We start from the raw sequence: 27,616 nt of genomic DNA on the forward strand, positions 1-27,616 counted from the left end.
TATGATCGTATTCATTTTCTTTCCTTCAATTTGGTGATTTTGGTCATTGTGATTGTGTCCCGTTGTTTTCCTTTTGTATTAGGTCTCGTTCTTTTCTTTTAATTTGGAGATTTCGGTAATGACAACTGCATCTCATGTTTCTTCAATTTGGTGATTTCGGTCATTGCAATCGTGTCCCATCATTTCTTTAGTTTTAAGTGATTTTGGGTCATGGTGGTTGCGTCCCATCCATTTTAGGTAATTTTAGTCATGATGACCGTGTCTCGTCCTTTTAGATTTAGGTGATTTCGGTCATTTCGACTGTGTTCAATCTTTCTTTTAATTTTAGGTGACTCTGGGTCATTACGACCACATTCAATTTTTTTTTTTGGTTTTAGGTGATTTTGGTCATCGCGACCGCATCCCATGTTTCCTTCAACTTGGTGATTTTGGTCATGGTGACTGCATCTTGTCCTTTTCTTTAGTTTTATGTGATTTCGGTCATTATGACCTCATCATGTCCCTTAATTGGTTTTAGGTGATTTCGATTATTGTGACCATATCCTGTCATTTCTTTGATTCTAGGTGATTTCGATCATTGTGACCACGTCGCATCATTTTCCTCAGTTTGGTGATTCCGATCATTAATATTGCAACTCATCCTTTCCTTTATATATAGATGACTCTAGTCTTTGCACACCTTATCCTCATAACTTCATATTCCAACCTATTTTTCACTTCGTTGCATATGTGCTTCTTACTTCTTCATCATACTATTTTGAAGTTTCTCTTCCTCCTTTGTGCACAATATAACTCTTTGAGCTCATACATGTGTCTTGATTGTATTGTTGGTACTCCTCACCTTGTGTTCTCATATAACACATGTATGGTTTTTTCCTTCGTACATGTTCGTTTTTTTGCTCCTTAGTGGTATGACTGCTACTCGACTTTGACATTGATTTTTGGACCACTTTTGGAGGCCTTTTAGAGGAAGTCTAAGTTCATAGTATAACTTTAGAGGCACCTTAGGAGTTTTCTTTTCTTGCCTGATCCATTCTTGTCATTTTTTGAGGGTTTTAGAGTTTTTTTTGTTCTTGTGTTAGTTTGAGAAAGCTCGTGTTACTAGGACGAATTTTGGTGGTGTTTTTTTCTTTATTATTTAGTAAAGTTCACTTCATTCCACTCATTGTTCACACTTTTATTCAACTCCATTGCTCATATTCCTTATAGTCGTGAACTCTACTGAATATGAGCATATTTGTATACCCTCGAATTTATCCCAAACCCACATAATTTATTTATTTATTTTTATTTTATTATATTTTATTTATTTACTTATATTCATTTATTTATTTGTTTTTGAGGGCCTTTTGGTTAATGTTTTGGGCTTATTTATTTTGCATTTTTGGCCAAAGTTCCAAGCCCATTTATTATTTTTGGAGAACCAATCCTAGCCATCCATTTATATTTTAATCTCCACAATTCATTCCAAAAAGGAATCCCTAAATTCCTAACTTCTCTCTTTCTCCTCCCATTTCTACCATCACATTTTTTTTTTTTTTTGTTATTTCCTCTCATATTCTCTTTTCCACTCACTGTCTCTTTATTGTTTCCCATTTTCTTTATTTCCTTCCCATTTCCTTCTTTCTTTTCTTATTATTATTATTATTATTATTATTATTATTATTATTATTTTGTTCCTTTCTTATTTCCCTTCCACGAGACATGCAACATTAGCAGCATTATCCCATGCGTCGTCACCAATAACCCCACAATCATCAACCCCTCTCCGAACACATCTTCCTTCCTCTCTCTCTTATCTTTATTTATTTATTTATTTATATTTATATTTTCTTCTTTTTTCTTTTATTTCCCTTTATGCACTACCATAGGCGTGTCTCTATCTCCATTGCCACTCCCTATGGCCACCGATATCTCTCATTGCTACTACATTTTTTTGTCCATAATTTTGGGAGATAGGCAAGTTTTTATTTTATTTTGTTTTGTTTCATTTATTTTTATTTTTATTTTATGTTATTTAATTTCTATAATATTCATTTATGGATTTGGGCTTCAATTTCGTTTAATTGGACTTGTGTTTGAAGTGTTTGTTTTATTTGGGCTTTATTGATTCGAGGTGTTGCTTTGTATTGGGCTTTAAGAATTATTGATTTAGGCTATTGGAATTTATTCATATTAGGTTTTCTTGCAATTGGGTTGTGTTTTGGTACTGTGCTGAGAGCAAGAAAAGCAGCATGAAGGCAGGTGGAGTGGTTGAAGGTAGGGTATGGGCATGGGTAGAAAGTTGGTGGAACCTGATTTGGGATAAAAAGATCACTTACAACAAGTAAAATGAGGGACAACTCTTAGAGATCTTGAGAGTTCTCTTTGTAATTTTTTTTTCTTTCATTTTGGTAAGAGAGTATGGAGATTGATTGCATGTTTGGGCTTCATTTTGAAAGATACTAAGAGCTCTTGGGATTATATTGTGAAGGGGTACATATTTATTCATTCATGTCTTCCCATTTTTGTACATATTTGTATATGTTTCTACACCTATTTGTATTTGTTTCAATATAAATTTGTGTATATGTTTGGATGATTTTTTTATTTGTTGTTCTATAGACATATTATTGTCATAAATATTCTATCATACTTTGTTATATTTTTTATTTAATATTTATTTATTTTGTTATTAAAGGAATACATGTATTGCTTATAGGTTATTTGAATGAATAAAGATTGTATGTTTATTGGTTCACTGTATGATATTCTTGTTAAATAAAAATTCTTTTTTAATAAAAGTCAAAACTGAATTTTCCTTAAATAAAATTGTCAAAGATTTTAAAGATAAATTCATTTTCTAAACAATTTGTGACTATATTCTTTTTTAGTGATAAAGGCAAATCAAATTCTTTCCTTTTAGATAAAATTATAATAGATATAAATTCATTTTTTTTAAGCAAGTAAAGTCCTTTTCAAATAAAACAAAATTCAAATTGAAAAATCAAATTGGAATGCTTTGGTGAATAAAATTTGAAAAATATTTTTTTTAAGTAAAATTAGATAAACTTTATATATATAGATTTCAAATCTTTAAGGATAAGTTGTAAATTTGAAATATCTTTTTATTAAATCAAATATTTTTTTTCAATAAATCTTTTTTAATAAAATCAAACAATAAATCATTTTTTGTATGAAACATTTTTGTAAATGATTTCGTAAAAATTCATTTTCTCATTGACAATTTTTTTTTTCACATTAATAAAATTGGATTAAATTTTAATATTTTTGTAATTAAAAAAGTCTTGTTTTCTATAAAATAAAACAAAATCATTTTTCTTACAAAAAAAAATTAATAATTAAAATATTTAAAGTTATAAAAAAATATTTTTTTAAATACTTAAAAAAATGCTTTTTTTTTTTTTTAAAAAAAATATTCAAATACTTTTGCAAATAAAATTATAAAAGTTCAGTATTTTCCTAATAGAGGTAAATAAAAATTATTTTCTTGTAAATAAAATTACTTTTAATAACAATAAATGTAAATGACTTTTTTCGAAAATTGAATACTAATAACATTGAATCAAATAATTTGTTGAAAATGAATTGAAACGTTTTTGTAAATAAATAAATTGAAATTATTCATTCAAATTTGTTTTTAATAAACTCATTTGGAATTTCTTTAAAAACTAATTTTTTAAATATATTATTTATAATTAGTTTAATAAATCGATTTGCATAATTCTTGTTCATTTTGTACATTCTTATAATTTGATTTTATCATTATTTTTGTATACATTGATCTGTGTCCTTAATCTTGGTATTTATGATTAATTAATCAATTTTCACAATTCCCTCCATTCGTTTAGTAGGACCGTGCATATATGGGTTTAGAGGGGTGCTACGGCGAATTTAAATTCGATTTTTCTAAATGTTTTTCTTTTTCAAATAAGGAGTTACACAAGATTTTCTTTCTTGTTTTATTTTCTTTTTTAAAAATAAATAAAAATAAGTGGGGACTTCAATTTTTTTTTTCAAAGAAATCAAATTTTCACAAATAAATATCAAGTCTCGTCATTTGAGTGAAAACACATGTGAAAAATAAGATTCAAAAAAGTGTATCTAAAACGTGACCTAAGTGTTTGAATTTATGAAAGTAAAAATAGAAAGTATGATAAGATGTGTGTAGACCCCACATTTGCGCACGATGCGTTCCCATTTGATGACGAAACTCGTTTTTTTTTTTATATATTTGATGAAAATATATGATTTTCATAAAAGACTTTGAGTCACCACTTATTTTTGTTTTATTATTTTATTTTTAAGGGAAAACAAAATAAGAAAGAAAACCCCTAAATGTGACTCCTTATTTGGAAAAGACAGTCTATGACAAACCAAACTTGGGTTCAAGGGTTAGGTTACTTATTGGGAAGGTACAGTAAAGACCATAGCACCCCTCTAAACCTCTAAAAATGGGTCTCTACTAAATAAGGTGAAGCAAATATGACAATTAACTAGGAGAACAATAGATACCAAAATGATCATGGGTCAAAAGCAAGTCATGATAATGAAATAATAAACAAAGTGAAAGTGAGAGCGTACCTTGGTAGCAGGTAATAAAGCGCTATCATGAAACAAGGTTAGTGCACAATAATACAATTATCACATGCATATCAAAGAGCAAGACAAAGATCAAACAATATTCATTAAGTAGAGTTGACAATCAGAAGAAAAAACTCATATGTAGGGCCCCCACCAAAACCCAATTGATTTTGCATGAATTAATCTCATAAATTCCATTGTTTTGGAATTATGAAATCAAATTCATGCTTATTTAAAAAAAATCAAGGAAAACAAAAAATTATTTTAAAATCAAAGAAAACCTAAATCAATAACGAATGATGAAAAGTGGCAGAATTTGAAAATATTTGAAAATTGGAGTGAAATTAAAATTATTTGAAGAAAAACTAGAGTTTTGAAAATTATTTGAAAATTGAAATTTTGAAAAATTATTTGAAAATGGAAGTTTTGAAAATTAAATTTGAAAATTGAAGTTTTAAAAATTAAATATGGAGATTGAAGTTTTGAAATTTGGAATTTTGAAAATTAAATTTAGAAATTGAAGTTTTGACAATTATTTAAAAATTGAAGTTTTGAAAATCAAATTTGAAAATTAAACATGACAATTGGATATTGGATTTTTGGAAATCATTTGAAAACTGAAATCTTGAAAAATTAAATTTAAAAATTGAAATTTTTGGAAAATTATTTGAAGATGAAAGGTTTTTTTTTTTAAAAAGAAATAATAAATTTGAAAATTGGAATTTTGAAAAATTAATCTTTGATATCAAAACATGAAGAATTAAAAAGGATGAGATGTGGGAGTGGGATTACATGCCAAGGTGGCCATGCAAAGTGTGGGCCCAAGTGCAAAATGGCTGCTTTGATCCACGAGCTCTGAGCCTGCCAATGTGGACATATTTTGGAGTTGTTATGATTGTCCAGAAGACTACTTCCAATAGCTGGCGTATTTCACATCATTAATGGTCTTCATTTTGGAATTGGGTTTTCCTTCTCACCTCGCCCAAAATTCCTCCCTACTGATTTCTGCAGGAGTGGTGGTGTGGACCCTCACTCGATCCATCGACTAGCGCGACTTGCTATTTTAAAGATGAAAGGGAAAGCTGGTTTTCAAGTTTTGAAAAATTCGTCCTAGTGAGGAACGACTTTGTTTGGAGTCGCCACTTACTTTCTATTTTTATTTTTAAATGGGGAAAATTTAAATAAGAACAAAAACCCCAGCATGACTCCAGTCAGGAAAAAACGGTTTGCGAAAACTAGATTTTGGGTCGGGGATCAAGTTACCTATCGAGAAGGTACCTCATGCGAGGTAGCACCCCTCTAGGCCCGGAACTTAGTCTATACTAATGAACTAGGTATATGGGAGCATATGGCTCTATTAGAAATTTGAGGCTAATCCAAACTATGGTAATCACCCTAGATGGAGGGGGGTAAATAGGGTGATGGTCTCTTTTTCACAAATTTAAACTATGCAAAAATAAGAGACAATTATATGCAAATATATAATAAACAAAATAAACACAATTGCATATAATTTAAAAGAGTTAGGGAAGAGAGAGTGCAAACATGAGATTTATAGTGGTTTGACACTTCCTTGCCTACGTCCACTCTCCTCAACCTCCTAACCGAGTGAGGATTCCACTATCTTGAAGCTTCAACCAAGCTTCCAATCTCTTTACAATTAGATTATGGTTCCAATTCACTCTCTTGGACTTTTGGCTCCAAGCACCCTTTACACTTCTCAAGAGTTATCCCACTCTTGAACAACCTCTCAAGTGATACCCCTCACTTGAGAAAATTCCTCTCAAACATATACAAAGATTGATCTCACAAAAATCCTAGTAATAGAACTTTAGGCTCAAAGATACAAGAAAAACTAGGATTGAATGGTGCACTAAAGATATGCAAGTTATGAAACAATGGTGCACTCAAAAACACTGTTCCAAAGCTCAAATATATTCAAGAATGATTTGGGAAGGTTAAGCTCATGAAACAATGAAGATTGGAGCCTTTTTGTAGAAGAAAAAAGTCAAACTAACCGTTGGGGGTTCGACCGGTTGAGCTAGGGGTCGACCGGCGACCCCGGTTGAATAGCGGTTAGGAAAAGTGACCGTTGGGCCTCAACCGGACCTCAACCGATTGAGGTTCAACCTTGACCGGGAAGAGAAGGCCACTGGGAGAGAGAGAAACTTTTTGGCCTCCCTCAACCGGTCCTCGACCTGTTGAACCGGTTGAGCCATTTTTTTGGCTCAACACTCAACCTTTTTCAACTTAAAACCTTTTAACACAAGTTTGAAAATCATTTAACACAAGGTTTTAGTTGAAAACATGAAATCATCCAATTCTTAAGATATTTAAAACAATATTACTCTTGGATGATTTTGGTGCATAAATAAAGAATGAAATGCATGAAAGTCCTAGTGCACCAACAACCTTACAAAGAGATCTTAAGAAGCTTTGGTCTTGAAAAACTCTTCCCTTTGAGGTGGTCTTCTTCTTCATGATTTCTCCTTGGCTTGATTTGTCTTTGGATTGCCACTTTGGAAGTCGTCTTGCCTAATCACACTTGAAATATGATCATTAGTTCTAAACCTTGTTTTGTTATCATCAAAATCAAGATTAACCAAACCTTGGTTTCACAATCTCCTCCTTTTTTATGATGACAAAACCAAGGTTGCTAAAAAGCTCCCCCTTAATATATGCTCCTTTGAATTTAGAAAATATTCAAGTTTAGAAACTTTCAAGGAGTAAATTAAGGATGCTCAAAATGATATAATTAAACATAAATAACATAAAGAGCAATTTAGCAAATTGGCAAGACATTATTATTAAATATGATGCATACAAATATAACCAAAAAAACACATAGCGTCAATATGAATAGGATTGCTAAAACAATATTTGAAATATCTTCCCAAGTTAGCAACCTACCATTACTTCTCCCCCTTTTTGTCATCAACAAAAAGTTTCAATAAAGTATATAAGGGGAATCACATGTTATCAAAAGTTTAAAACAATAAACAATAAGCATGATATGATTTCTCATGAAAAATGAATCTCCCCCTTTTTCATTTGAGAATAGTTTCCAAATAAAAGATTTGCTCATATTTAGAGCATTCTCAATTTAAAGCATGATTTGGAAAAATATTTGGGAGAACATATGCATTAAAAAGATATTTTACATGAATTAAATAAAACTTTTAGGGCACACAAGCATATGATCATTCAATTTTACATAGGTATACAAAAAATCTTCTTTTTAAATCAAAACCTTGGTTTAACAAATATGCCAATTTTATCAAAGTGATACCAAAAGTTGTATTACCAAAAGATATACCAAGTGTTAGCAAAATGATACCAATTGCAAATTTAGCTTTAGAAGGGATACCATTACCAATATTGTCAACGCGTTCTTTCCAAGGTAAGCATATCCTCCTTTTTGCATGGATCCTTACAAAACAATTTTAAGAAACCTTTGGTACCCATATTTTTTGGGTCTTAGAGGGTTAGTATTTCTTTCCTTTGGAATCCAAAATAATTTAGAGTTTTGAAGAACATGAGGGGATTTTCAAATATCACCAAAGTGACCTCTTCTTTCACAAAAATCGCAAATAGTTAAAGGCAAAAAACTAGAGGTTTCCTTTTAAAAAAAATTGATTTTTGAAAGGCTTGTAGGCTAACCTCTTTTGATCAAAAATGCAATTTTTGATTTGCCAAAATCATATCAAAAGTCTTTTGGCCATTTGAGAATTTTTAGCTCCTCATTTTCCTTTTCAAAAGGGATTTTTGTCTTCTCAATATTTTCAAATTTTTCATTATCCTCATTGAGCTCATTTAGAAGACAAGAAATCTTTTTCTTGAGAGGGATATTTTTGGAACCAAGTTTTTCAAGATTAAAATATAAATTTTGAAGCTCATCTTGAAAATCAAAATGGTTAGAGTTGGAGTTTACCTCATCACTTTCACTTTCACCCTCTTCCTCTTCATCATCATTTGTTATAGCCATAAAGGCTATACTTTTCTCATTTTCTTCAACTCTTTGATGATTGTACAACTCTATCTCATAAGTCATGAGTGACCCAATGAGTTCTTCAAGTGAGAGCTTGGTGAGATCCTTCGCTTCTTGAATAACCGTCACTTTTGTTTCCCATTTCCTTGGTAAAGACCTTAAGATCTTCATGACTTTCTCTACTTCGGTGTAGGTCTTTCCCAAGGCTTCAAGTTCATTCACAATCACAATGAACCTAGAAAACATCTCAACAATAGATTCAAAATCCTTTATTGAAAATAATTCATAATCATGCATAAGGATATTGATTTTAGACTCTTTAACTTGGTCGTTTCCCTCATAAGTGACTTCTAATAGTTTCCAAATTTCTTTAACCGACTTACAATGCCAAATACGATTAAATTCATTTCTATCAATAGCACAATGTAAGATAAAAACGACTTTGGCATTTAATTGAACTTTCTTTCTATCAAGTTCATCCCATTCATGCTTAAGTTTTGGAGCCATCACTCCATTTTCTAATTTTGAAGGAATGTGGGGACCATCTTCAATGACATCCCATAAATCAAGACTAGTAGATTGGATAAACCAAGTCATTTTAGTTTTCCAATAGGGATAGTCGGTTCCCATGAAAAGTGGAGGTCGGGTGGTTGAAAAACTTTCAATTTTGGATGAGCTTGATGGAATAGCCATTACTTCTTAGACGGTTAAGTCTTAACAAGAAGCCTTGCTTTGATACCAATTGTTAGAAATTTGAGGCTAATCCAAACTATGGCAATCACCCTAGAGGGTGGGTAAATAGGGTGATGGTCTCTTTTTCACAAATTTAAACTATGCAAAAATAAGAGACAATTATATGCAAATATATAATAAACAAAATAAACACAATATTGATACCCCTCACTTGAGAAAATTCCTCTCAAACATATACAAAGATTGATCTCACAAAAATCCTAGTAATAGAACTTTAGGCTCAAAGATACAAGAAAAACTAGGATTGAATGGTGCACTAAAGATATGCAAGTTATGAAACAATGGTGCACTCAAAAACACTGTTCCAAAGCTCAAATATATTCAAGAATGATTTGAGAAGGTTAAACTCATGAAACAATGAAGATTGAAGCCTTTTTATAGAAGAAAAAAATCAAACTAGCCGTTGGGGGTTCGACCGGTCGAGCTAGGGGTCGATCGGTTGACTAGCGGTTAGGAAAAGTGACCGTTGGGCCTCAACCGGACCTCAATCGGACCTCGACCAGACCTCAACCGGACCTCAACCGGTTGAGGTTCAACCTTGACCGGGAAGAGAAGGCCACTAGGAGAGAGAGAAACTTTTTGGCCTCCCTCAATCGATCCTCGACCTGTTGAACCGGTTGAGCCATTTTTTTGGCTCAACACTCAACCTTTTTCAACTTAAAACCTTTTAACACAAGTTTGAAAATCATTTAACACAAGGTTTTAGTTGAAAACATGAAATCATCCAATTCTTAAGATATTTAAAACAATATTACTCTTGGATGATTTTGGTGCATAAATAAAGAATGAAATGCATGAAAGTCCTAGTGCACCAACAACCTTACAAAGAGATCTTAAGAAGCTTTGGTCTTGAAAAACTCTTCTCTTTGAGGTGGTCTTCTTCTTCATGATTTCTCATTGGCTTGATTTGTCTTTGGATTGCCACTTTGGAAGTCGTCTTGCCTAATCACACTTGAAATATGATCATTAGTTCTAAACCTTGTTTTGTTATCATCAAAATCAAGATTAACCAAACCTTGGTTTCACAGGGTCAAAGATCAAACAAACCTTGGGTTAAACAAATGACATGAATCACATAGACTCGCCTGGTATTTAGCATGCACATACACTCAACACTCAACAAGTCAAAATCAGAGCGCTAACCTGAGGTCCCCAGCCAAGCGCTGCATAAGAGGTTGGTCAATAAGCTCAAATTCACAACAAATATACATAGCAATCATGCACCAAGCATTCTTGTGAATTTCATTATCCAAACCCGAAGTGCATACCTGTGGTCTCCAGCCATGCGCTGCAAGGAAAAGGTGAGGCAAGTAAAACAAGCATACAATAGCACTCTCAATCAAACATCAAATCTCATACCCAAAAGGGAGGGAGGTAGGTCGAAATGAAATAAATGGTTTGCTTTCTTTTGCACACATTCCTCTAAATTCCATCAAACCAAACCATGCTCGCTTAACCCACATTCTTCCCATCCATGAAGTGGGCTCACATGAAATCTAACCAAACCGAAATCTGACCCTAAAGGTGGCCCACAAGTGCCTTGGAGACTAAGGTCTCAAGCCACAACAAAAATGGGAGTCAAAACATGCTAAAACTGAGGCTGCCTAGTAGAACCTATTGAACCGGTTCCCAACCAGTCCAACCGATTGATAAAAATTATGAAACTTTACCATAATATTCCTCGAAGAAAAAGGAATCCAACAAAAAAAATGGCACCCAATTCCGAGCACGGATGAGGGAGAACCAGCCGAAATAACACAATGTGTTTATAAAATGGGGCTGCCTAAAAGAACTTGTTGAACCAATTGGGAACCGGTTCAACTGATTGAGAAAAATTCTTAAACTTTACCAGAAGATTCATAAAAAAATAAGGAATCCAAAAAAAAAAAATAGCGCTCAATTCCAAGCCCGGATGAGGGAGAACCGGCTGAAACAATGCAATGTGTTTATAAAACGGGGCTGCCTAACATAACTTGTTGAACCGGTTCCCAACAGTTCAACCGATTGAGAAAATTTTTGAAACTTTACCAGCAGATTCCTCGAAGAACAAGGAATCCAACAAAAAAAAGGAACTCAATTCCAAGCCCGAATGAAGGAGAACTGACCAAAACAATGCAACGTGTTCCATGTAGAAGGCCAAACCCGAGCCACCCAACCTTATTAAAACTAAGGCCATGGAGTTCATTAATCAACCAACAATACAGCCCCCCTGAACTCAAGAAACCCAACTGAAAATTCGGCCACACGGACATCCACATGCGGCCACCTAAATCCCCTGAAACCAAACTGAAATTTCATTCACTTGAAGCCTCCTACTGACAACTATTTAAATCCCATGGAACAAATTGAAATTTTAGCCTCCTATAGCCTATGAATCCAGCTAAAATTCAGCCACCTAAAGCCCCCAATGCAGCTACTGGAATCACCAAGAAGCAAACCAAAATTTCAACCACAGGGAACCTCTACATGTGGCCATAAGACCTGGGGTTTAAGTCCAGATTATTGATGGGTAGCCCCAAATTAAAAAAACAGAAAAGGTCATGGAGAACAAACAAAAGACCTATCAAATGGAAACCCATTTCATGTGGAAGTCAATGGGATCCATGATTAGTGGCACAACTGAAATCACATCCAAGATTACCCTCTGATGAAAATCGAAAGCAAATGGGAAGAAAAACATAGTAGTAACACAATTTCACAACCAAACTATCCAACAATGTTCAAGAGCCACAAAAGTGGATGAAAAATAGAGTGATAAAAGGAAGCAGGTAAGGGAATCACAACAAATATGCTTGCAGGTTCTCATCTCAAGCAAGAATACATTTGGATTCCAACTCTACTTTCTTGCTCTCCGCTTCTTGCTTTCTCAACCCTTATCTCAAAACCTCCCCTATTGAAAACCTTTCCTCTTCTTTCTCTCATCTCTTTGTTCTCTGTTTTCTTTCTCTTCATGAATCCCTTCTTCTTCAAAACTACTCCTCCCTCTTCTCAGACATTTGTTTTCTTTCTTTTCTTCTTTTTCCCATTCTCTCTGTTTTCCTCAAAGCCTCTCAAACCTCTCTTCCCAACTCTCTTTTTTTTGTTCTCTCTAGGTGCCAAACCCTTAGAGACCCTTAGAATTTTCTCCCACGCTTTCAGTTCCCCTCCTACATAATCTCTCTACCCAAATCTCTCAAAAATTCCACTTTTTCTTCCAAACATCCCTCTTTTCCTTCCCCTCAGCATCCGCACCACCCCATTTTCTTTTCCCTTCAGCTTTGGAAAATCCTCCCTTTCAGCCTTGGAACCCCAACTCATTCAGCTCTCCTTTTCCCAAGATGGGCAACTGCCCCTCATAACTTTATAATTCCTTGCCCGCCAAGAATCCACATGGATTCAAGATGGGTTGCAATCAACCCAAAAAATGGCCTAAATTAGACATAAAACCATCCTCCTAACCCACCTAGAGTATTAGGGCTCAAACTAGCCTGAACAAGGGCACAAAAAATGCCAAAAACAGAGTCGTTCGCAAGCAACCCCGACCCGATTGACCATCCAGTCTACTGGTTGAGAAGAATTCTCAAAATTTGATACAATATTCCTTAAAGAATAAGAAATCCAACAAAAAAAATGGTGCATGATTCTGAGTTCGGATGAGGGAGATATGATCGAAACAAGCCCAAGTGCTCCGTATTCGAACCTGCTCCTATGAACTCCAACTGAACTGAAGTTTTGAGGAGACCTCACTTCCTTAGTTTAGCATGATGTGAACAACTAGGGAATTTGCCATGACGGCACTCCAAAATGAACTACACACTCACACTACATTGGACCACAGATGAACCTACACAAGGCTCGAAAATCGATCAAGCCCAAAAGGGGGCCATAGCGGTGCCATACGGAAAAAATTGGGTGCATGTGACACCCCTAAGATAAATGCAAGTGTCGAATGACAAAATTGAGGGTCTACGGGTGAATTAGATTGCAACCAAGCAACCTTGACAGCGGATACATGCAATCATGATACCCAACATAGCTCCAGTAAGAACTTGCGATGGAGTGTGGCCGAGAAATTCCTTGAGCTTTCTTTGACTGATGAGATGCCCTTTAAATAAGTTCTCAACTATCATATTGAGTACCTAACCTACATTCCAGCATGCCTCCTCACTCCAGTCGCGTCATACATCACAATGAGGCTAAATCCTAGACACACTGGAAAAAAGTGAGTTCGCCACACCGTGACACAGCACCACCTACGTCGTCAGTGTCGTGTGCAACAACGGCATCCCCCCAAAAGCAAACATAATCCTTAAATCTCATTTCCTCTTCACTTTAAAATTGGATCAAATCGTCCTACCAACCAAGAACGCGGAGAGCGTTGTGAAAGCCAACCAGAGGCGATGAGCCTCGAACCTAGACGGTGTCATCCAGAGGAAGCAAAACTTGCTCTGGGGGCCAAGGTAGACTAGGCCAGTCCACCACGGCCTCCATGACCCCCCAATCTCTAGACCGTTCATCACCGTCACCCAAATTAGTACCGCGCACAACAAAATACAAAAAAAAAAAAAAAAACCTCCTTAAATGGTACATGGGTTGTGGGTACAAAAAAAAGTTGGCTGACATGCGAAAAGAAGATGGATCTTCTTGTGTGCAATCCCCAAACTTGGAAGCAAAATTGATTAGTTCATTATCCAGCCATCTGATGATATCTTAAGTATAACACGTCTCCGTCCGATGGATGGCAAGTTTGGCCATGACTGAAGCTGTTGTTTTTTTATCAAACGCAACAACGATTTCTAATGAGTGTTTCTCCACCTATCTTCTTGCCACAGTGGTAACCCTTTTCCGCATTCCCATGTTCCCATGCTGATAACGCATTATGAACTGTATGAAGAATGCAGAACCGAGTTGAACATTCTGCTCATTTCTAACAAATACATCAAGGCTTTCTATACTTCATGGTCTGAACTATGCTCCCCATTTTGGCTTTCCTTCCATACTAAAACCTATTTCCCTGATTTTATTTTTATTGCATTGTTGAGGAATAAACTCTCCAGAATCGATTTTTCCACTGAGAAGCCAACATTCGGGCTTCACTCCCATGCATCTATGAAGATTTATAACACCCACATCCTCAACTTCAAAATCAAGTGGCCATCATCCGTAGACTCTCGAAGGACCCTCATTCAACCCGAAATTCTCACCATTCTCGTTAGTGATCAAATCCCCAATCCACCAATTCTGGTACTCAGCAAGAAAGTGAAGATATCACTCTGAAGCTAGAAATGTCTTACCATATCTTGTTGATCCCATGCAATACTTCTCCGACATGTCAACCAAATGGTGACGGATACTAGGGGTACGAAGACCTCTCAATGGTTGCTTGACCATAACTATTGTATCCTCACCCAGAGATACCAGAAACAAAGTAATACAGGGAAGAACAGAAACAGGGGCAAAGCATAAACGGATAAATAACCAAGCATAAAAGAATCTTAGCTCTGTTTCATAGATTGATAAAAAAAAAAAAAACTATGAGTATATGGAATCCACAGGAAACAAAAGCATGATTTTTATGTATCAAACTTAGGGAAAGATCAGTGCATCAAGTATTTACCAGAGAAAAACAAAGATACCAAAATATAAAGCCAAAACAAAGTATGCATATGAAGAATAGATCTAGCAAAGCAAACGAGTGGCCCTAAATGTCCACACCAACCAGCAAATCAATGTTCAGAAAAACCAGCTGAAAATGTGAGTAAAGCAGGGTAAAAATGAGAAACAAAAAGCTACAGTAATCATACATGGAAAGCTCCCCTCAAGCAAAGAGTTGCTTGGGTTTAAGCTCTATTTTCCTTCCCATAGATTAGCAAGATCTCCTCTCAAGCAGACTCTACACATCTTCCAGCACTCTTTCCTCCACCCCAAAAAAATGCAGAGATACCCCCATTCAGTACACGTCTCTCTCTCTCTCTCTCTCTCTCAATCCCTCAGATATCTACCCACCCATCAAGTATCCTCCTTTTTTTCTTCCCCCAAAAATAGCTCACCATTCAACTTCCACCAGCTCTCTGTTTCCCCATCTACTCCTCTATTTTTCATTCAGAAAAAGTCCCACCTTAACCATCACCATGGTGTCAAGTCTCATGTAGCTTTGAGCACTCATGGAGAGGTCATCCCCCACTTTTACAAAAAAAAAATGCCCAGTTCATTCTCCTGCAGCCATAGAGGGGTCTACAAATATGCCCATCTTCGGTAGAGTTCACGAGTGCAAGGAATATGAACACTAGAATGAAAAGAAAGTGTGAAAAGTGAGTGAAACAAAGTGAACTCTATTGAAGAAAAAGAAAGACCCCCAAAAGTACACAAGTAATTTACAAGCTCGCTTAAGGCTTTAAAATCCTAAAAGAAAGGTAGCTCTCAAGGTGCCTCTAAAGTTGCGCTATGGATCCACACTCCCTCTAAGATGTCTCTGAAAGTGACTCGAATATTGATGTCAAAGTTGAGTAGTAGTCGAACCACCTAGGAGCATAGGGACAAACATGTATAGAAGGAAAACTTCACATGCACCATACAAGAGCACGAATTGAAGGACACCAATGATCCAATCAAGACATAAGCTATAAGCTCAAAGAGCTATATCACACACAATGTAGGAAGACAAACTCTGGAAAATCACTACTTCGAATGCCTGAAATGTGGCTCTAGACGCTAAGATTGAGACGAATGATTTTGAACAACTAAACTAAGGCTCTGAAAGCCTGTGAGAGGAATGGCTCTGAAGGCCTATGAAAATGGTGGCTCTGAACTTCTAAAACTGTAGAAGTGGCTCTAAACACCTAAAACCAATGAAAGAAATGGCTCTGAACGCCTAAAACGGGAAAAGATGGCTTTGAACACCTAACTATTGAAAAGTGGCTCTGAATGCCTAAATTGAAAGAGATAGCTCTAAACACCTAAAACGGGAAGAGATGGGTTTGAATGCCTGTACTGAAGACATGACTCTGAACACCAAACTGAACACATGGATATGAACGCCAAATTGAAGACATGGCTCTGAACGCCTAACTAAAACATGGCTTTGAGTGCTAAACTGAAGATATGGCTCTAGATCGCCTAAAACTAGAAGGAAAAAAAAAGGCTTTGGATCGTGAGCTTAGGGCTCTAAATGCTAAGAATGACTCTAGTTCATAAACAAGAAGAACGAGTCTGGGTCGTGAGCTCAAGGCTCTAAATGCTAAGAATGACTCTGGGTTATAAACAAGAAGAACGACTCTGGGTTGTGAGCTCAGGGCTCTAAATGCTAAGAATGACTTTGGGTCATAAACAAAAAGAACAACTCTGGGTCGTGAGCTAAGGACTCTAAATGCTAAGAATGACTTTGGGTCATAAATAAGAAGAACTACTATGGGCCATGAGTTCAGAGCTCTAAAGGCTAAGAATGACTCTGGGTCATAAATCAGAAGAACAACTCTAAGTCGTGAGCTCAAGGCTCTAAATGCTAGGAATGACGCTAGGCCATAAACAAGAAGAATGACTCTGGGTCGTGAGCTCAGGGCTCTAAATGCTAAGAATGACTCTAGGTCATAAATAAGAATAACTACTCTAGGTCGTGAGCTTAGGACTCTAAATGCTAAGAATGACTCTGGGTCATAAATAAGAAGAACGACTATGGGCCATGAGCTCAAGGCTCTAAATGCTAAGAATGTCTCTAGTTCATAAATAAGAAGAACTATTCTGGGTCGTAAGCTCAAGGCTCTAAATGTTAAGAATGACTATGGGTCGTGAGCTCAAGGCTCTAAATGCTAAGAATAACTCTGGGTCATAAATCAGAAGAACAACTCTGGGTCATGAGCTTAAGGCTCTAAATGCTAGGAAGGACTCTAGGTCATAAACAAGAAGAATGACTCTAAGTCGTGAGCTCAGGGCTCTAAATGCTAAGAATGACTTTGGGTCATAAATAAGAAGAACGACTTGAGGTCGTGAGCTCAGGGCTCTAAATGCTAAGAATGACTCTAGGTCATAAATGAGAAAAACGACTTTGGCTCATGACCTCAAGGTTCTAAATGCTAAGAATGACTCTGGATCATAAATGAGAAAAACAACTCTGGGTCGTGAGCTCAGGGTTCTAAATGCTAAGAATGACTTTGAGTCATAAATAAGAAGAACGACTCTGGGTCGTGAACTCAAGGCTCTAAACATCTAAAGTGAATAAAATGACTCTGAATGCTAAACTAAAAGAAAGTGATAACTCTAAATGCTAGTAGTGTGGCTTTGAATGTCGAACTAAAAGAAAATGACAACTCTAAATGCTAGGAATGTGGCTCTGAACGCTAAACTAAAGAACAATGGTGGCTCTGAATGCCATACTGACTAATGGCTCTAAATGCCAAGTTGACTAATGGCTCTGAATGTCAAACTGAAAAAACATGGCTCTAAATGCCAAACTGAAGATGTGGCTCTGAATGCCTAACTGAAGAAGGTGATGGCTCTTAATGCCGAACTAAAGACATGGCTTTGAACGCCAAACTGCGAGAAAAATATGAAGGGGGATATGCCTCAATGTGGCGTGTCACCACAAATCTTGATCCACAAATCATAAACCTTGAAGAAGTATCATAATAATCTGGATGTCTCTATCTCAAGATACTCTGCTAGAGGAACCCATCATCATCCCAAAGGAATGATCCACTGGGGAGTCTAAAGAAAAATAGTCCATTAGGGCAACTATCACCACATCAACATAACGATCTACTGAAGAGTCATAGGTAATGAGATAGTCAAAACCCAAAGGTTAGGCTTCTCTGAAGGCTCATCTCAGCATAAATCATCGATACTATGACCAGTAATGCGAATAAGTACCCCTCGGCTGAATAAAGAAAATGGTAATTGCTCCATGAGAAGATGATCATCTCCATAGCAAAAAAAGGAAGTATGCCCCAGTATAGAAACTGATGCATCTCACCATGTAGGTAACCAAGGAAAATATACCCCAGTATAGCAACTAGTACATCTGGTCCTTCCTGATGACTTGAGAATAACTCAATGGGGATGCATAAGAGATCTATCATGTACTCTACTAAAATGATGATATGGGAGTCTATGCGCCTAAGATAACTCCATCAAAGAATCATGACAATATCAGAAAGTATGAGCCTAACTGAATGACTCAAGAAAGGCTCCACTAGGGAATCATTGTAAAATAAAAACAGATCATCAACTCGACATGTATCTCGTAAATGGGTATGATCATGCAAATCAATGGAGATTTACAAATCTCAACCAAAATGGAAATATGCCCTAGTATGGCCTCAGATGTGTGGTAGGTCGAAAAGTCATATGGCACCAAATCATCCATCACCAAGTGTGTAATCCTAGTCATCCATGTCGACAACTGAATCAGATCCACACATCAAAGAAGCGTATCCCATAAGAAGAAGCGTGATGATATCTAAATGTCAAAAAGTGTGAGCCTGACTAAATGGCCCAAAAGAGACTCCATTGGGAGATTATGATAAGATAACAATAGTCTGTCAACTCGACATGCATCTTGTGAGTGATGAGGATCATGTGACTCCATGAAGATCTAAAAATCTCAATCGAAAGGAAAATATGCCTCAGTATGACATCAAATATATGGTAGATCTGAAAATCGGACAACCTCAAATCATTCATCATCAAATGTGTGATCCTAGTCATCCAAATCCACAGCTGAAACAAATCCACATATCAAAAGGTGTCTCTCAGAAGAAGAAGCATGAGGACATCTAAATATCCAAAAGTGTGGGCCTGGCTGAATGGCCCAAAAGAGGCTTCACTAAGGGATCATGATAAGATAACAAACAGGTCATTGTCTCGGTGTGTATCTTTTAAGTGGAGATAACAAACAGGTCATTGTCTCGGTGTGTATCTTGTAAGTGGAGATAACAAACAGGTCATTGTCTCGATGTGTATCTAAATATCAACCAAATCTCAAATACCTGTCCAAGTAGGGACTATCAAAGACGACATCTGATCCCATGGTCTCAAGGTGGTCTTAAGACACGAGATGTAATGTAGGCTAGGGTGATAGGGTAATAGAAATGAAGGGAAACTAGGCACAAATACCCAAAGATAAAACAAAAAAACAAAAAAAAAAAATGCATGTCCTCATGTATAAAATGCAACATGTATAGAAAAACTCGTGAGCCATGGACTTGAGGATGCCCAATGTGAATATAATATCAATAATGAGATGATGAAGCAAATCAAACTGATAATGAGATACGCAAGAATGATGCAAGGGAAATATCAAACCTGGAATAGGTCATTATAAGAAAAGAACAAGGGAGTGAAGCGAATAGGATGAATCACAAGCAATGACAAGGATGATAGCGAAACAATGAATATAAGAAGAAAAATGATGATCGACTCAAATCAAACATGGAGTGAAGTCACATCAACAATGAATGTAATGATGGAAAGGACAACGACCCAAAGCTCCTAGGAGAAGGTCAATCATCTCACTCTTAAAGAGATATGACAAAGTGAATACAAATAAAAGAGGATCTCAGAAAGCTCACATGTGAAGTCTCACAAACAATCATACTCAATAAAGTGACCCTCGGATGTCAATATACACGCCCAATGATGGAGAATACTATGCACATACACACATGTGCTTATTTTTCTTTTTCATTTTTTTCATTTTTCATTTTTTTTCAATTTTTTTTTTTTTTTTTACATATACACAAATGCACATACCCTGAACATAAAAAAATGAACCCCAAAGATGATATCAATAATGGATAAACACACTCTCAAGTGCTAAAGTAACAAACTCTCTCTAACAAGATGACCTTCTCAAACTAAGGATCTCTGAATCAGTGTCAGTAGGGTAGATAGTGGAAATGATGTGACTATCCTCTATGTAATTAACTAAAGAGGATCACCACTCAGAGTGGAGAGAATATGAAGCAAAACAAGTAGTAGATAGAATAAAGAAGAAGAGATAAAGAATACAACCAATGAGATATGATGGAATGCAGTATTGTGATGGTAGGAAAAATAATGAGAGAAAGATGTGCCCGTAGGCCCAAGGCTCATGAAACTCCTAAATGAAGCATGCATACACCAAAAGGCCCATATCCTGGTTTAGAAATGTAAGCAAGGCAATAAAAAAGAAAGGCTCTGATGCACATGCGAAGCTCAATGGGCTAGCTACGGTCTGTATGTCAAAAGAGAATAACAAGGTATATGGCTAACCAAAATGATGGCCACACATCTTGCGACCAGGTCTCAAACATAATACTTCTTTAGTTGATCTACATTAGTTGGCTCTAAGAATCGGTTTCCATCTAGATCCATCAACCATGCAACGCCCTCTAGGGTTAAATAAGGTCAGCTTCAATTGGGTCTGAACTTCCCTATAGGATCTCTGATCAATCCCCTAATGACCTTCAAAACCAAGACACCTCTCTATAGCGGTCTAGGCTTGACCCTCTTTTTGAATGCACGAGCTATCTTCCTCTGATAGGCACGAACATGGTTTGTTGCCCTCAATCTTCTCTCATATAGGAGATTGAGCTGGTTTAATCGAGTATGGGCCCAATCTGCTTTTGAAATCTATTGTTCCAATGCTACCCTCAATGAACCCATTTCTATCTCAACTAATAGCACTGCCTCCATACCATACACTAAGGAGTAAGGTGTGGCTCCTATAGAGTTGCGAAAAGAAGTTTGATAAGCCTACAATGCGAATGGAAGCTTCTCTGACCAATCTCGAGAAGTCTCAATCGTCCTTCTTAAGATCCTCTTAATATTCTTATTTGTAGCATCTACCACTCCATTAGTCTACGGCCTATACGCAGATGATTTATGATGCTAGATGTCGTATCTCTGCAATAAAGTGTCAACATCTGCTTTGAAATGTACTCCTATGTCCGAAATTAGCTCATGAGGGACTCTATAGCGACAGATAATGTGTGATCTGATAAAACTAGCGACCCCAAATGATGTCAATCTCGCATATGAAGCAGCCTCCACCCACTTGGTGAAGTAATCAATGGCGACCAAGATCAACTCATGACATCTAGAAGACTTTGGTGAAATCTTTCCCATAATATCTACACCTCATACTGAAAATGGCCATGGCGAAGTCAGTACATGTAACTCTAAAGGGGGTACGTGATTAAGGTCCCCATGAATTTGGCACTCTGGACATCTCTGAACAAACTAGCAACAATCTGTCTCCATATTCAACCAGAAATACCCAATCCTCATGATCTGACGAGCTAACATATGTCCTCTCATATGTGGTCAACAGACTGCCGCATGAACCTTTCTTATCACTTGATTGGCAGAGGCGCAATCTAAACATAATAGTAACATCCCATCAATTGATCATCTGTACAATATCTCCCCACATATCACAAACCAGGTGGCTAACTATCTTAATGCTCTCTTATTCTTGGTCGTGGCGACCTTAGGATATATGTCAAGTCTCAAAAACTGATATATGTCATGGTACTAAGGCAAACCATCATCCAACTATGTCTCATCAATCAAGCAACAATAGACAGGAACTAATCTCGACTCAATCAGTAAAATGCAAACAACGATATCAACAGGAATACCAATCATGGAAGCTAGAGTAGCTAAGACATCAACAAACTGGTTCTGCGCTCTAGGCAGATGTGTATAACTCAAATCATCAAATCTCCCAACTAGCAACTCTAAGTATGCATGGTAAGGCCTAAACTTCACATCTCTAGTCTTCCAATAGCCCTGAACCTATCTCATTACCATATTAGAGTCACCAAATACCTCCATCTGTCTAATCCCAAGCTCAAGAGTTGTCTCTAATCCCAAGATACAAGCCTCATACTCAACAATATTATTTGTGGTAGGGTTCTGATAAGAGAACGCTAAACAAACAGATTTAGGAATATGGTCACCATGAGGGGATATTAGTAGAACACCTATCATGTATCCAGAATGGTTGGTCGCACCATCAAAGTACATGCGCCAACCTAACAAACTAGTCATTGTAGTGATATCCTCGTTTGGAAAGTCATCATCAACCGCTCTATTTTCAGAAACTGGTAATGAGGCTAAGTGATCTACAACAATGCTCCCTCTGATAGACTTCTGAGTGACATAATGAATATCGAACTCAGTTAGGAGTACCAACCATCTCATGAGTCGATCAATCAAAGCAGGCCTGTCAAAAAAATATCTCAGAGGATCTAAACGAGATATCAAGTGCATTGAATACTCCGTCATGTAATGTCTCAATCTCTGAGTAGCCCTAACCAACGCCAAGCAGAAGCACTCAATCATGACATATCTCATCTCATAATCAATCATCCTCTTACTCAAATAATAAATAGCTCTCTCATTTCCCGAATCATCAAGTTGAGTTAACATGCATCACAAGGCTATATTTGAGACGACAAGTATAGGAGTAAAGGACGACCTAGTGTAAGAGGCACCAAGACTGGAGGCGACAACAAGTACTCCCTGATCCTTTTAAATGCACATTGGCACTGATCATCCCAAACAGTAGGTTGACTCTTCCTCAAGAGTCAGAAAATGGGCTCGTAGATATCTGTCAATATGGCGATGAATCGATTGATGTACTGAAGTCTACCCAAGAAACCTCTTATCTCTCTTTTAGTCCTCGACGCAGGCATGTTAAGGATGGCTCTGATCTTATCTGGATCTACCTCTATGTCTCTTTCACTGACCATGTATCCCAATAGTTTCCCGGAAGTCACTCCAAAAGTGCACTTCTTAAGATTCAATCTCAATTTAAACTATCTAATCCTCTCAAAGAATCTCTCCAAAGCTGCCAAGTGATCTGCTCTATCTTGGGATTTCACAACCATGTCGTCTACATAAACCTCGACATCCCAATGCATCATATCATGGAAAAGGGTAGTCACTACTCTCTAGTAGGTAGCTCCTGCATTCTTCAAACCAAACGACATCACTCTGTTGCAGTAAGTACCACACTCAGTAATGAAATACGTCTTCTCCATGTCCTCTAGAGCCATCAGGATCTGATTATACCCAGAAAACCTGTCCATAAAGGATAGCATCGAATAACCTGTTGTACTGTCAATTAGCATGTCAATGTATGGGATAGGAAAATCATCCTTAAGAGTGTCCTTGTTGAGATCTCAGAAATCAACACAGACTCTCACCTTGTCATCCTTTTTGGGAACAGGGACGACATTGGTCAACCACTCAGGATACTCAACCACTAATAAGAATCTTACACTAAGTTGCTTCTGAATCTCCTCCTTCACCTACAAACTCCAGGGATGGTGCAATCGCCTCAACTTTTGCTTAACTGGTTTGACATGAGGCAAAAGTGGCAAGTGATGTTAGACTATAAATGGATCAAGGCCTGGCATGTCCTCATAAAACCATGCAAAAACATCCAAATGTGATCTAAGCAACTGGGCAAGACCATCCCTCTCATTTATAAACAAATCCAATCCAATCCTCAACTCCCTAGGCTGGTCTACTGTACCAAAATCAACAATCTCAGCGTCTCCTATGGTAGGCGAAACTCTTTGATCGCTAGGACTCGAATCAGAAGCAGAAGAAGAGTCCTCATCTGAATCGTGCTATACAATCTCATCATCTATATCAAATATCTGTGATGTGGGTGAATGAGGTGTAGATAAAGTGATGTCATAAAAGAAAGGCAAATACTAAAAAAGACTCATATCCATATATGAAGAAAGAGTCAGTACATCATCAGAACGGGAAACAAATCCTAACAGTACATCAAAAGAAAGTGGTGGGTCCACATGCTTGGACTCTACCACGACTGGGCTAGTAACACCCACAAATACATCATCATCAGGAGTAACAACAATAAGCAGCCCAGGAGTAGGGACAAGCTAAACATCCTCAACCATCTCGATAGCAAGTACCCCAAACAAATAGAGTGGAGAAGTCGTTGTTGGATGAACATCATCAGTAATCTGACTCATGTCTACCATGAGCATCTCATCACTATACTCATCACGCGGAATAGCCCCATCTATCGTGTCTGCAATCTCAGCAGATGTCCCATACTCATCAATCTCATCTGGGAAATAAAGCATCAATAGGCTTGTACGATCCGGAGACAAATGAGTAACCAAAACAGAAGTGGAAGTGCCAGAAGCTTCGTCACTCAACTATAACTGACGAACTAGACGTTGAAGCTCAGTGTCACGGACTTAGTCGTTCACTAAGCTCGTGTGACACTTAGGCAAGTCAAGACGCTTGATCTTGCTAAGTCAGCCTTGTTCCTAATGCTTAGCTTACTAGGCTAAGACGCTCACGACTCGGAAGCTTGAGAAGCTTAGTAGGCAACTCTTTAAAGAATGAAAGCTCTTATTAACTCCAGGAAGCCTTTACAAGTGCTTGGAAGCTCACTTGCTTGGTTAGGAAGTGATTTTGGGTGGTGCCTTGGCCAAATGAGGCCCTCACCTATTTATAGGCACCAATGGAACTCTCTGGAACCTTGGAGGGTTCCTTACAAATCAAGAATATTCTAGAACTCCCTACACTAATCTATGTACAACCCTATGTACAAGAGATCTTAGAATCTTCTAGAAAGCCTTGGACTCCTCTCATGCCTTCCACCATAGTGTAGAGATGTGTGGACATCTCTAGGCATCTCTAGAACCTTCCACACTCTTCCCTTAGTGTAGATGGCTCCAGAAGTCTCTGGAAGCTTCCCTCCTCCTATATAAGCCCATGGGGAGAGTCATTTGAAGCATCTTGTGACATCAGTCTCCTAACCAACACTAACTCCACTAGTGATCCTCTCTGAATGCACCTGTGCCTCTAGTGCCTTCATGAAATAATCTTTTAAGCTCATTCTGTATGAGCGAACAAGATAATCAAATAGCATGTGGAGCAAACGAGCTCTAAGTCTCTCCTTGCGTAGAAGTTCCATGTATTTGTAATCAACCTTCGTAGGAACAAAACCAAGACCGAAAGGAGTATCGTGATCAACTGCGACAATAAACTCTCTAGAGTCATGCTAACGACGCCCTAAACCCAAGCCAAGTAAGAAATACATGGATCTCATCATGTCCAAAACCACTGTACTACCATGCTCATCAAAGGGAAGTGCTACATGATCTCTACAAAACTGCTCAACCTCCATAGTCTGTATCTTGTCAAAGGTGAAGCCAGTCAGAAATAGGTCGTCGTTGCCATGACTAATCTTTAATACTAGCTTAGAAGTAGAATAAGAGTCTCTAGTAAACTGTATAGTAATGACTTTGCCCTCATGTATGAACTTCACCTTTTGATGAAGGGAAAATGGTATAGCTCATGCTCTATGGATCCAAGGCCAACCCAGTAACATGTTAAATGATGTGGGAATCCTCAAAACCTGAAATAAAGCAGAGAATGTGACTAGACCTATCTGCAAATCCAATGTCAATGTACCCAAAACCTCTATGCGTGTACTGTCATAAGCCCGAACTGTCTGAGAAGATGACTCAAAGTCTAAAGGTCCGAAGTCAAGAGCGACTGTTATAGCTAGCGGGCAAATGTTCAGGGTAGAGCCATTTTCCAAAATGACATATGGAACTCGTTGCCCGGAACAGCCAACAAAAATGTAGAGGGGTAGATCATCAGTAGAGAAGACAATGCATGTAGCCCTGCCAACTGTCAACATGTAGATCAATCCCTCATGAGAGGTAGATGTCTCAACTCATATCTGACTCAATGCCTTGACTAGTGCCTCCCGGTGGGATGTAGATGATGCCAAAAGAATCTAAATGGATATGCGGGCCTAAGTGCTCTAGAGCTGCCGCAAAATCTCATTGTCCTCTTATCTGGTCTCTTCCCGAGTGACGTCACTCTCTAAAGGTCTAGCAATTATGGGAGGCTGCTGTCGGACCACCCTTTCCCCACGGATGACATACTGAACATTCTGAGCAACCGTCTCATTAGGATCTTGACTCAATATAAACAGAGACTGAATGTTATAACATGGGTGAATCAACGACCTAACCGTGGTCAATTGCAATGGTGGCATGTTAGGGACCAGTCTAAATGGTGCAGATGCCTGTGAGTCTGAGACCACTCCATCAACCTCATAGCTCTCATCCACTACTATGGGCTCTGGCTCATAATCATCCCAACTTAGCATGTGAATGCGATCATTAGGCTTGGTGAAATCTATGAAATGTATACCGTCGGCTGGCGGAGGGATTGCATGCGAAGTATGAGCTAGTAGAGGGTTAATGGTTACACTTGGCTAACCCAAGTGAACCAAACCATGATCTATCAAGTCCTAAATGGCATGCCTTAAAGCAACGCAATGGTTTGTGTCATGTCTTGGACCCTAATGGTAGGAACAATGTAAATCCATCCTGAAGCGAGGTGGCACGGGTTGGGGTACAGGCCTATGAGCTAACTGAGTCAACAAACCACCCTCCATGAGCTTTTGGAAAGCTCGGCTCAAAGGCATACCTAGTTGGAAGAACTGTCGTGTCAATCTTTGCACAAAAGGAATAGTAGTCTATGGGGCTCGGGGCCGAGGGTATAAAGTGGGAGGTCTCTCTGAGACCTATGCAGTGAAAACAAGTTGTAAGACTGGATGTAAATAAGTGGGAGTCATGGATCTGGAGAGAATATGTGGCCTATACTGCATATGAGGTGGTGGTGGGTAGTAGAATCCAAAAGTCTATCCAATTGTTTGATAGCGTCTAAGAGGTCTCAACCCTGCTGAACTAATAATACCCACATCTCTTGGTCTCTGTCCTCCAAAAGGTTTCTTCCCCTTAGAGTGTAGGGGAAGACTCAGACCATAATCCTCTAGCTATGCCCTCCTCTATACCATATAAAGCTTATACCAAATATCCAAAATCCGTATGAGGAAATCTCATTAAGTGCCTAGCAAATCGAGACTGCAAGCTCCTTATGATCATACTAATCTGATCCTTCTCTGAAGGATAATCAATAACTTGTGAAATCTTCTCCCTCCAGCGGGAGATAAATGAGGTGACTGATTCCTCTAGCCTTTGCCTTAAAGCCTCTAACTCTTTTCTCGAAACATCAATGACAGTATTAAATGCAAATTGTCTCAAGAACTCCTGGGCCAAATCATCCCAAGTCCGGTGGCATGATACATCAAATGAAGCAAACCAATGTTGTGTTGCGCCACTCAGGGACATAGGGAAAAACATAACCATCTGGGCCTCATCCAGTCCATAGTGTCACAGGATGCTTCAAATGACCCTCCTCATGGGCTTATATAGGATGAGGGAAGCTTATGGAGACTCCTAGAGCCATCTACACTAAGCCATT

Source organism: Vitis riparia, chromosome 5 (assembly GCF_004353265.1).
Source record: "Vitis riparia cultivar Riparia Gloire de Montpellier isolate 1030 chromosome 5, EGFV_Vit.rip_1.0, whole genome shotgun sequence".
Classification (NCBI taxonomy): Eukaryota; Viridiplantae; Streptophyta; class Magnoliopsida; order Vitales; family Vitaceae; genus Vitis; species Vitis riparia.